Here is a 12,780-nt window from a genome sequence, read left to right as displayed (position 1 = left end):
ATAGGCATGTTGGGTATCAAATGAAAGTCTCGACGAGCACTATCCAAAAAATCATACTTAAATACTCTAGAAACCTATAGGGTTCCGTATAAGGCATTTATTTAATTCGTAATGACAACTATCACATTCTTCAGGTACACCAAAGTGTTACAGATTAGTACATATTGTAGATTATTATATTTCGTACAATTTTGCCGAATATTGCGTTAAATTTGGACAAACGGTTTAAAAGTTACAAGAGATACAATAAAAAGTAAATTGGGTTGCAGAACTCGGAGTCAAATATGAGCTCAGAAGTTTTACTTCAAATATAGCATGTGGGGTATCAAATGAAAGGTCTCAATAAGCACTTATTAAAAATTATACTTAAACACTTAACAAAGCAACAGGGTTCCGTACAAAACACTTTTTTACTATCTAATCTCATTTATTTGTTTTCAAATACGATTTTAAAGTATACCGAGTTGCTGTGGAGCATATTGCGATATAGACAATATTATAGAATATTTAATTTATTACAAATTCACCGAATATTTCTTTTACTTTGGACTAACCGTTTAAAAGTTACGAGCGATACAATAAACAAATGCACCTTAAAGAAATTGCTGAACTATAAATAGTACAGCGGGTCAAATGCGAGTTAGAATTTTTTCAAATATAGTCATGTGGGGTATCAAATGAAAGGTCTCGACGAGCACTATCCAAAATCATATTTAAAAACTCTAGAAACCTATAGGGTTCGGTATTAATGTTAAATCCTAATTCTTATTCATTATTTACTCGTATTAGGAGTTCAAGCAACTTGCCTTAAGCCACTTACAACTATTTATATATATATATATATATAATATATATATATATATATATGTTTTACCTCACAATTGATGATATGCGTACGATATTTCTCTCTTAAGTCTATCAAAAAGTTATTTAAGCTTCCATTGAAAATTCCTTCTAAATCCGACATGCTGTATAAAAGTATGACTCCGGTGATTCTCCGGAATCTTTGGTTTCTACAATTCTTCACCAATTGTCGTTTTCCGGTGATGTGTTTAATTAAATTATCTTCTTGAGCCTTTCTACAGGCTGTTATATATTTCATCATTGATACTAGGTCTTCACGATTTTTCTAAAAAATAAGAAAAATATTTAATAATTGATTTTTGTTAAATAACAAGAGTAATTTGTTTGGAGTACTTTTTTAAATTTAGTTTATACATTAGTTAAATCGGTAAAAAACGTCTAGACTTATATATACAACAGTTGAGTTTTCTAAGTTATCTAAAATTAAATGTCTTCGATGCTCATTGAAGTATTTAACTTGATGATGCTTCTAATAGAAATAAAATTACTTACTGCATTTAATATGTAACAAAGTACCCATCGATACGAGACAATTTGTATCAACTTTCTTAGAATACTATTGTTATTGTTAATAAATAATTAACATAAAATTTACTGAATTTAATTTTGAACAATGTACCCAACTAACATGAAGTTGTACGCGGTTCGGTACTGTCAACTCTTGTTTTGACCGTTAACATTTAAATTTGAATTTGCTACATATTATTTGTCATTATTTATAATATTACATTTTTGAACAATTGCTCGCATATTTTAAGTATTAACTAATAAATAATATTAAGTATTAAAATATAGTATTGTTGTTATATTATAAGAATGTATAATAAATAAAGGTGTATATAAAAAAGTGCAACCGGTGAATCTAATAATACAAAATGCCATTTCAAAGTTTGCAAATATTTTGTAAATAATTTTGTTTGAAACGTGATGAAGTGTGGTATACAGAGTTGTAGACAATTCTATTAGCTTTTCAATGGTATATAATAATATATTTGTTGTAAAACAATTTTGCAATATAAATGTAAATAAGCAAGTAAGGAATAAAACCACCAATGCGGACTAAATTTTAAACTTTACAGATTTTTCTTATTTAATTTTGTTTGAAAAGTTTTTTAAACGTTATATACAGTTTTTATAGATAATTTTATTAGCTATCTAACATATACAATATTATTGTTATATCTTAATAATTTATAATAAAATACGCATATTTATAAAAAAGTGCAACTCTTCTACTAATTTGTATATAAAATGTTTTTAAATTACTGCATTTAATTTTGAACAATGTACCCAACACACATGAAGTAGTCTCCAAGTTGGTACTGCCAACTCTTTTCTGACCGTTAACATTTGAATTTCAATTTACAATACAATATTTGTGTTTTTATCATCAACAATAATATTAATTTTTATAAAATTGCAAAACAACTCATTTAAAATAAATCAATTATTAGTTAAATAGAATTAAAAATCACAATTAGTATAGGACTCTACTAAAAATATATAACAATAGTTCAATAGTTCATTTTGAGAAGTAAGAAAGAACTCTACTGACTGCCAAACTGGTTATCGACTGAATTATTGAGAATAAATATGAAAACTATAAATTATAATATGACTAATAAAAAGTTCATTCACACAAAACAAAACAAGAACTCTTTTGACAAACTAACTTGATTTAAACACAAAAAAGGAACTCTTTTGACAAGCGAACTTATAACCTATATATAATTATTAGAAATTATTAATAGAATGTCATATTGAACATCAAAAGGACTCTACTGACGAGCAATTTGAGGCAGATGTGAGAAAGAAAACATATTTGTTTAGACAGATTTGTAGATAATTTTATTACCTTTCTAACAATATATAATACTATTGTTATATATAATATAATTATATTTTAATTTTGTGTAATAAATAAACGTTTGTATAAAAAAGTGCTACGGATCAAATATATAATTATGGACGCTGATAACTAGATACTAAATTTTAAAATTCGCAGATTTTTTTTAGTTAATTTTGTTCCCAAAACTAAGTCTTTAAACTATAATTTTTATTAGCTTTTAACGATATATAATAATATATATGTTGTAAAACAAATTTTTACATTATAGTCGTAATTAGAAAAAAATGTAACCACTACCAATAGCTGACTACAGTTTCAATTTTACACACTTCTCTTGCTAAATTTTGTCAAAAAGTTATTAAACCTTATATACAGTTTTGTGGACAATTTCATTACTTTTCTAGCAATATATAACACTATTGTTATATTTTAATTTTTTATAATAAAATAAACGTGCAACTGATGAAACTAACATACATATTGAATACCGCAAAATAACTTATTATAATTTGTATATAAAATGTACTATAAAATTACTGCATTTAATTTTGAACAATATACTCGACACACATGAAGTTGTTCGCGGTTTGATACTGTCAACTCTTTTTAACCGTTAACATTTGAATTTGAATTTACAATATAATATGTTTAATAGTAAGATTATATTATATTATATATATATATATATATATATATATATACATATACTATACATATAATATAAATTAGTACCTTGACAACACTTAATTCAGGAACAAAATCCAACAGTCTCGGTTCAGTCTTTGTAAATCGATCACAGGACGATTGTAAAATAAATTTAGAACTTGCAAAGATGATTGGCTTACAGGACGTGGTTCAAAATCCCATTTTGGATAACTCTTGCTGGGATAATTGCCTCCTGTAAAAGAAATAATATAAATATATATTATAATATATATATTATATATATATATATATATATATCTTATATATAAAATTCTTCTGTAATGATGTATGAATTGATACTCCTCCTAAACGGTTATTCGGATTTTGATAAATATTTTTTGAGTTTATCAAAGAACATTTTCAAGATTTAACGAACAATAAAGCTAACTATAGTAATATTGTAGAAATAAATGGCAAAAATTACAAAAAAACACTTATCATTCTTTGACATTGAAAACATTTGAACTGAGAAATATCCAATTCACTTGAAATTTGAATTTAACTGAAATTATAAGCCTAGATAATATTAGAATATAATATTCAAGAAAAATGTAATGTCTGCATTATTATTGCCGAAGAGCAGCTGAGATGTGCCCGAAATTAAAATAATATAAGATACAGTCAACACAGTATATGTTTGGCAGATGAAATTATACAATTAAGTTTAATAAATAACGCAATAAGTTCAAAATTGCATATACATTATTTTTTTTTAAACTTATGCATGTAGTATTTTAGTTTACTTTACTAAATTATTTAACAATACAAGAAAACGTCTGTCTGTATATATATATATATATATATATATATATATATATATATAATTATCACTTACTGAATTCCAATGACATGTCGAACAATAATAATTTCCTGTGTAGTCACAAAGTCTAGGATCCAGATTTCTGTAAACAAAATTATTCCATTAATATATCTATTTATTTTGTTTATAATATTTTTTATTACCAAATTATTTACAAATCTTTCAAACCTGTTTGAATTAAATATTGTCCCAAACAAGCAGCGTATCCTTTATATGTAGCTTTGTAAAGTAAATAATATTATATTAAAATCATATTTAAATAATTAAATATATATATTGTTTAAAACCTAATAAAATCGTATTTAATAATATTATTGTTAATGATAAAACACAATAAAACGACTTTGAATTCGATCTTTCATTATTCTTTGGAAACAAATAGAAAATTCGGGACATTTTTTTGGTTTTTGTCAAATAACTCACAAATATCATATAAAAGCACCCCTTTTCGGTTAGATAGAGAGAAACTAGATAAATTTACTACGATTCCATGCCAACAGTTATATACACTCCGATATAAAAGTTTATAAAGTATTAAATATATTATTTAAATATATTTTGTTAATTCAAATTCAAACGTTAACGGTCAAAACAAGAGTTGACAGTACCAAACCGTGTACAACTTCATGCGTTGGGTACTTTGTTCACAATTAAATGCAGTAATTTTATAAGACATTTTATATACAAATTATAATAAGTTGTTTAGCATATACAGAGTGTCTTTTTGTAACGACAAGGTTTCGGATGTATTTAAAAAAATTGTAAAATAAATGTTGTGCTTTTAGAATACATAAACATATTTAAGATTTAATTTAATGTTTATTTAAATTTGATAAATTGAAACATGTAAATATTTCAGTTTTTTTTTAATTTTTTTTTCGCTTTTAAATACGATGTTAATGAAGTTTAGAACATTAGTTAATAAACTGATAAATTTCATAACTTAAAATAGCTAAAATAGTTAATACATTTAATAACATGAAAAAGCTTTTTAGATAAAACATGTACTATGTATGCCCTGAAGATACGTCTCATTACGTTAAACTTTTATTTTAATATTTTATTTACTCAATTTTATCATTTATAAATAAGGTTTCTCTTGGCCTATAATATTTGACAATTCTTGTTTAGACCAAAAACTTTATAAACTATATCTTATTAATTAAGAAGAAAAGGCCCGACTGATCTTTACCAACGTTTCATAACATCTTATGAACTTAGTTTATTTGCTTTTGGTGCACTTTTTTATATACACGCTTATTTTATTATAAATAATTTAATTATAACAAGTTTATTATATATTGTTCAAAAATATAATATTACAGTTAATGGTGATAAAAATACAAACAATGTAAATTCAAATTCAAATGTTATTAACGGTTAAAAAAGAGTTGACAGTACCGAACCGCAGACAACTTCATGTGTGTTGGGTACAATGTTCTATATTAAATGCAGTAATTTTAAAACGTTTTATATACAGATTATAATTAGTTGTTTTGCTGCATCAATATGTATGTTAGTTTCATCAGTTGCACGTTTAATTTATTATAAAAAATTTAAATATAACAATAGTGTTATATATTGTTGGAAAGTTAATAAAATTTTCTACAAATCTGTATATAACGTTTAATAACTTTTCAAACAAAATTTGTTAAAAAAAACGATAAAGTTGAAACATTACTTAGCCATTGGTGAGTTTTATAGGTTACATTTTTTTCTCTTCACGGTTATATTATTAAACTTTGTTCTACAACATGTAGATTATTATATATCGCTAGAAAGCTAATAAAATTATCCATAAATCTGTATATAACAATTTATAACCTTTAAAACAAAATTATGTTAAAACACATGTTTAAACTTTGAAAGTGAATATTTACATTTTTTTATATTTACGTTTATAGTGTTTAAATTTGTTTTAATGCATATATATTATTATATATCGTTAAAAAGCTAATAAAACTATCTACAACTCTGTATATAACACTTTGTAACTTTTAGAACAAATTTATATATTTTTTTTTAAACTTCAAAAGTGAACATTCAGTTGCTTGTAGTTTGTACTACATTTTTTATATTTACGTTTATATTGCTAAAATTTGTTCTAACATATATATATTATTATATATCGTTAAAAAGCTAATAAAATCATCTACAACTCTTTAAATAACATTTGCACACGTTTCATACAAATTTATTTATAAAATATTTTTAAACTTTAAAGTGTCATTTTATATTATTAGTGTCATCGGTTGCACTTTTTTATCCACATTTATTTTATTAACATTAAAATTATTATTAAAATATAACAATAATATTATATACTGTTAGAAAGGTGATAAAATTGTCTACAAATCTGTATATAACGTTTTATAAGTGTTCGAACAAAATTAAATAAGAAAAATATGTGAACTTAAAAATTTAGTTACCATTGGTGGATTTCATTGGTTACGTTTTTGTATATTTATCACTATTGTACTAAAATTCATCTTTATGGTTATTTATAATATTATTTCTTTAGAAAGTAGATAAAATTATCTATAAATCTGTATATAACAATTTGATAGTATTGGAACAAAATTATGCAAAAATAATTTGTTAAACTTTGAAATTAAAATCTTTGTCGAGCGCCAGCATTACTTGAGCTTCAACGCTTTAGTTTATATTTATAATTATTTTGTTTAAATTTAATTAAATATATTAACATTATTATATATCATTAGAAAGATAATTAAATTATCTACAAATCTGAATATACCGTTTGATGACTTTTCTAACAAAATTTAGTAAGAAAATTTATGAATTATAAAATTTAGTATCTAGTTATTAGTTAATTTATTTGAAACATATTATATAAATTGATTTATGAAAAAAATAATTTAATTGCAAGTTAGTAATTAATATTACATTGATTATAATTATATTTAAAATGTTGACAGTTGAAAATTTCAAAATGTCTACTTGACAGTTCTGAATCCAACATGGACGATTGACAGCTCCAAATTTGAAATAATTCGAGTTATAAATAAATGTCGTTGGTTTATATTTATATTTATTTTGCTTGAATTTATTTAAATATATTAATAGTATTATATATTATTAGAATGCTAATTAAATTATCTATAATTACGTATATACAAATTTACAAGTTTTAAAACAAATTGTCTAGAAAAAATGGTTAAACTTTAAATTTGCATTCATTGAATTTTTTTGGTTCGATATCTGACTAAACTTTCTCCTCAACTCTTTTATTTTTCTCTCGGGTAAAATGTTCATTTAACATTTACTGCATTTAACGTAATGGCGCTTAGACCAAAACATTTTTAAAATTAAATCATTTTTCATAGGCCTATAATATTTTAGACTACAACTGTTCAATTATAATTGTATTATTATAATAAATTACTAGACAATTAAATATGAAAGAAGTTATATAAATATTTACTATTATTTTTATCTGTATGACTTTATACCTACTTACTATTTATTAGCAATGTCTTGCATTCAAAGCATTTATAAAATTGTGAAGCCAATCCTTTCTCAGGACAAATATCTATGATCGGTTTTCCCATTTCTGTTACAATCACATTTGCACAAACTCGCAAAATGTGGCCGACACATTTGTGGTGGCAGCAGAAACCACAATCTGAGAACAAAAAAAATATAATAATAATTATTATTATTATCATTATCAATATTATTATTATTATTATTATTGTTATTATTTACCTGTACAAATATAAGAAGCTTGTACAACGCTCCATATTGTTCCACTGCAATGATCGCAATGTTGTCTTCTAGTAGTCGGTGCTTGTTGTCTTAATTTAAAATGATGCCCTAATATTACCTGAAAAAAAAACAAAATTTAATATAAAAGACGATAGTTTTTTTGCATAAAATATACTAAATTGAAAATGTGCAGTATTTTTGTTTAAAACAATTAAACGAGCCAAATATACGAGTGATAATAATACACAAATGCTATATTGTAAATTCAAATTCAAATGTTAACGGTCGGAAAAGAGTTGACAGTACCAACTCGTATACAACTTCATTGTGTTTGGGTACATTGTTATGAATTAAATGCAGTAATTTCAAAACATTTTATATACAAATTATAATTAGTTGTTTTGCTGTATTCAATATGTATGTAGTTTCATCGGTTGCACGTTTATTTTGTTATACAAAGTTAAAATATGACAATAGTGTTATATATAGTTAAAAAGATAATAAAATTATCTACAAATCTGTATATAACGTTTAATAAGTTTTCTAACAAAATAAATTAGGAAAAATCTGTAAATTTAAAATTTAGTATCTAGTTATTAGCACAATGTGTTAAAAGTCATTAATTATATATTTGCTTTTATACAAACGTTTATTTTGTTATACAAAATTAAAATATGATAATAGTGTTATATATTGTTAGAACAGTAATAAAATTATCTACAACTCTGTGTATAAAATATACAGAGTCTCTCTTTCTATCAAAATTATCATTTGCTCGTCAGTAAAGTTCCTTTTGTATTTAGTTTCAGTTTGCTCGTCAGTAGAGTCTCTTTTTTGACAACATTTTAAATTTATCAACAAAGAGCAAATAAAATTTAATTTTAGAACATGAAAAAGAAACTCTACTGAAGAGCAAGAGCAATCTATGATGATAGATAGAAAATAAAATCTGAGTATAGAAAATTACCAAAGGACAAACAAATTATATATTTAGATAGAAAAGTGAAAAAGGACTCTACTAACAAGAAAATTAAAACCTGCATATAAAAACAGACTTTTATTAATATTTATTATTCTACCTTGAAATTAAAAATGGGACTCTACTGACGAGCAAATTAAATATCTAAGAGAAAATTAAAAAAGGACTCTACTGACGAGCAAATTAAATATCTAGAGAGAAAATTAAAAGAGGGCTCTACTGACGAGCAAATTAAATAAATAAATAGAAAATTGAAAAAGGGCTCTACTGACGAGCAAATTAAATAAATAAATAGAAAAATAAAAAAGGACTCTACTGACAAGAAAATTAAATATCTAGAGAGAAAATTAAAAAAGGACTCTACTGACGAGCAAATTAAATATCTAGAGAGAAAATTAAAAAAGGGCTCTACTGACGAGCAAATTAAATAAATAAATAGAAAAATAAAAAAGGACTCTACTGACGAGCAACTTAAAAACTGGGTAAAATATGAAAAGGGACTCTATTGACGAGCAACTTAAAAACTGGGTAAAATATGAAAAGGGACTCTACTGACGAGCAAACTGGCTGAAGAAAATTGTAAAGTATTAAAAATATTACTTTAATGATTTGTTGATATAGATGTGTTGAAAACTAAAAGAACTCTACTAACGATCAAATTGTACCCGATTTGAGTTTTTTTTTTAATTTTGACTTATTTTACTATATACAACTTTGCGTCCGCCGTTTTTGTAAACAACGGCGGAAGCAAAAATGTATGAAATTTAAAGCACTTATTTATTGTATGCACTATAACTTCTAAACTATTTGTTTAATATGAACGATGTCTTTGGTAAATTTATTTAAAATTAAATTATACACAATATTGTCTAACATTATGATGCCCTACTGCAACTTGGCATAATTGCAAAAATTTATATTAGAAATTTCATAAATTAAGTGTACGGAACCCTGCTGGTTTGTTGAATTTCTTACTATGATATTTAGTTAGTATTCGTCGAGACCTTTCATTTGATACCCCACATGCCTATATTTGAAGTAAAACTTCTTAACGCACTTTACCCGCTGCATTATATATAGTACATACAACGTGTAGGTGCATTTATTTACTAAATCGCTTGTAACTTCTAAACCATTCGATTGATATTAATGATGTGTATGAGAAATTTGTGCAGAATTAAATTATCTACAATATTGCCTAACATTATGATGCCCTATAGCAACTCCGTATATTTTAAAATCGAATTTAAAAATATATCACGTGCACAACTTTGCCGCTTTTGTAAGGAATTCGTATTGGAAAACGGCGGGAGCAAAGTTGTGTGAAATTTAAAGCACTTATTTATTATACATGCTATAACTTCTAAACTATTTGTTTAATATAAACGATGTCTTTGGTAAATTTGTTTGGAAATTAAATAATCTACAAGATTGTCTAATATTATAAAACTCTAATGCAACTTGATATACTTCAAAAGTGCAAAAATTGATATTAGAAATCTATTAAATTAAGTGTACGGAACCCTGCTGGTTTGTTGAATTTGTTACTATGATATTTAGTTAGTATTCGTCGAGACTTTTCATTTGATACCCAACATGCCTATATTTGAAGTAAAACTTCTTAACGCACTTTAGACCCGCTGCATCATATATAGTACAACGTGTAGGTGCATTTATTCACTAAATCGCTTGTAACTTCTAAACCATTCGATTGATATGAATGATGTGTATGAGAAATTTGTGTAGAATTAAATTATCTACAATATTGTCTTTTACCCCAATGCTCTACAACAACTTCGTATATTTTAAAACGTTTTTGAAAACATATCACGTGTACAACTTTGTGTCCGCCGTTATTGTAAAGAACTTGCTTTGTAAAACGGCGGAAGCAAAGTTGTATGAAATTTAAAACACTGATTTATTGTATGCACTATAACTTCTAAACTATTTGTTTAATATGAACGGTGTCTTCGGCAAATTTGTTCAGAATTAAAGAATCTATAATATTGTCTTTTACCCCAATGCTCTACAACAACTCGGTATACTTTAAAATAGCAATTGAAACCAAACAAATGATCCGAGTGTAAAGTATACTAGTTTTCATACAAACTACGATTTGTCAAAGATTTTTTTTCATACAATGTACATTGACATCTTGGATTGGATTGCAGTATAGTTGGCGCATTTTTTTGTTTCAACGCTTGTAATTTCTAAACTATTTGTTTGATATGAATGGTGCCTTCGGCAAATTTGTTCAAAATTAAACAACCTACAATATTGTCTAACATTATCATGCTCTAGAGCAACTCCCTATACTTTAAAATAGCATTTAAAAATACTAATGTCACGTGTACAACTTTGCGTCCGCCGATATTGTAAAGAACTTGCTTTGTAAAAACGGCGGAAGCAAAGTTGTATGAAATTTAAAACACTGATTTATTGTATGCACTATAACTTCTAAACTATTTGTTTAATATAAACGATGTCTTTGGCCAATTTGTTCAGAATTAAACAATCTATAACATTGTCTTTTACCCCAATGCTCTACAACAACTCTCTATACTTTAAAATAGCATTTGAAAATATATTACATGTACAACTTTGCGTCCGCCGTTAATGTAAAGAACTTGCTTTGTAAAAACGGCGGAAGCAAAGTTGTATGAAATTTAAAACACTGATTTATTGTATGCACTATAACTTCTAAACTATTTGTTTAATATGAACGATGTCTTTGGTAAATTTGTTCAAAATTAAATTATGCACAATACTGCCTAACATTATGATGCCCTACAGCAACTCCGTATACTTTAAAATAGCATTTGAAAACATATAGTGTGTACAACTTTTCGTCCGCCGCTATTGTAAAGAACTTGCTTTGTAAAAACGGCGGAAGCAAAGTGTACACCTAATAAATTTGGGCTTAATTAAAATCAATAAATACTTTTGTAAGATCCTTTTGTAAATTAGGATCCTCCAAAGCATCCTTTAACTCCTCTGCACACAGTCGTAACTCCACCAAATGTCTGACAACCCATTTACGTTCTTCAGAGCCACTTTCAGTCTCCAAAACTAGAGCTTTGCATTGCTCGATACTATGTAGAATTTCTGGCAGAGTCGCTTTCTGGAAAAAAATAGACAATAGACTCATTGTACAATATATTTTACTAAGTCAACTTCTATTTACATCTCCTAATATCAATTGCCATTTATATTTAATAAGCCCCGAAGGAATAGCCTGAGACTCCTCCTCCAAAGATAAAGAACTATTTGAACTTGTTATTGTTTCTGGAGGGTTTATTTGTATGCATATGTCTGTTGGGGCTGTTGCGTAGCCTTCACGAACACTTTCCATAATTATTATAATTGTCAATTGTTTAAAATTCACTTTTGTGCGTTAATAATTACAATATTGATATATAAATGTGTAAAAAGTGCTTTGTTATTATATAAATATTTACATGAGTTTGACAGTTCGAGCTGTCAAGCGTCCATGTTGGATTCGGAACTGTCAAGTAGACATTTTGTATTTTGCAACTGTCAACATAATTATAATGATTGCAATATTTAATTGAAAATTTATTTAACGCTTTTAACGATTTTTTAGATAATTTTTATTAGTTTATTAAAGATGTATAATAACGTTAATATAATTTATTAAATTATGACAAAACAAAGTGGAGCTGTCAAGCGTCCATGTTGGATTTGAAACTGTCAAGAAAATATTTTGATTTTGCAATTTGTTAAAATTACTTGTGCGTTTTGTTTTTGATTTAAAATAAGTAAATTAAATTCAATTAAATCATTTTTTAGTTTAGAATTATTTACTTTTGTGCG

General features: G+C 25.6%; 1 pseudogene; it reads right to left on the bottom strand.

The window, feature by feature from the left end:
• Nucleotides 1-697: 697 nt before the first annotated feature.
• Nucleotides 698-12,298, bottom strand: LOC113378384 (annotated as a pseudogene).
• Nucleotides 12,299-12,780: the final 482 nt, after the last annotated feature.

This window comes from Ctenocephalides felis, unplaced genomic scaffold (assembly GCF_003426905.1).
Source record: "Ctenocephalides felis isolate EL2017-DRISC unplaced genomic scaffold, ASM342690v1 CF-g0.4_SCAFFOLD_01886, whole genome shotgun sequence".
NCBI classification, from domain to species: domain Eukaryota; kingdom Metazoa; phylum Arthropoda; class Insecta; order Siphonaptera; family Pulicidae; genus Ctenocephalides; species Ctenocephalides felis.
This window is presented reverse-complemented; position numbering and strand designations above follow the sequence as displayed.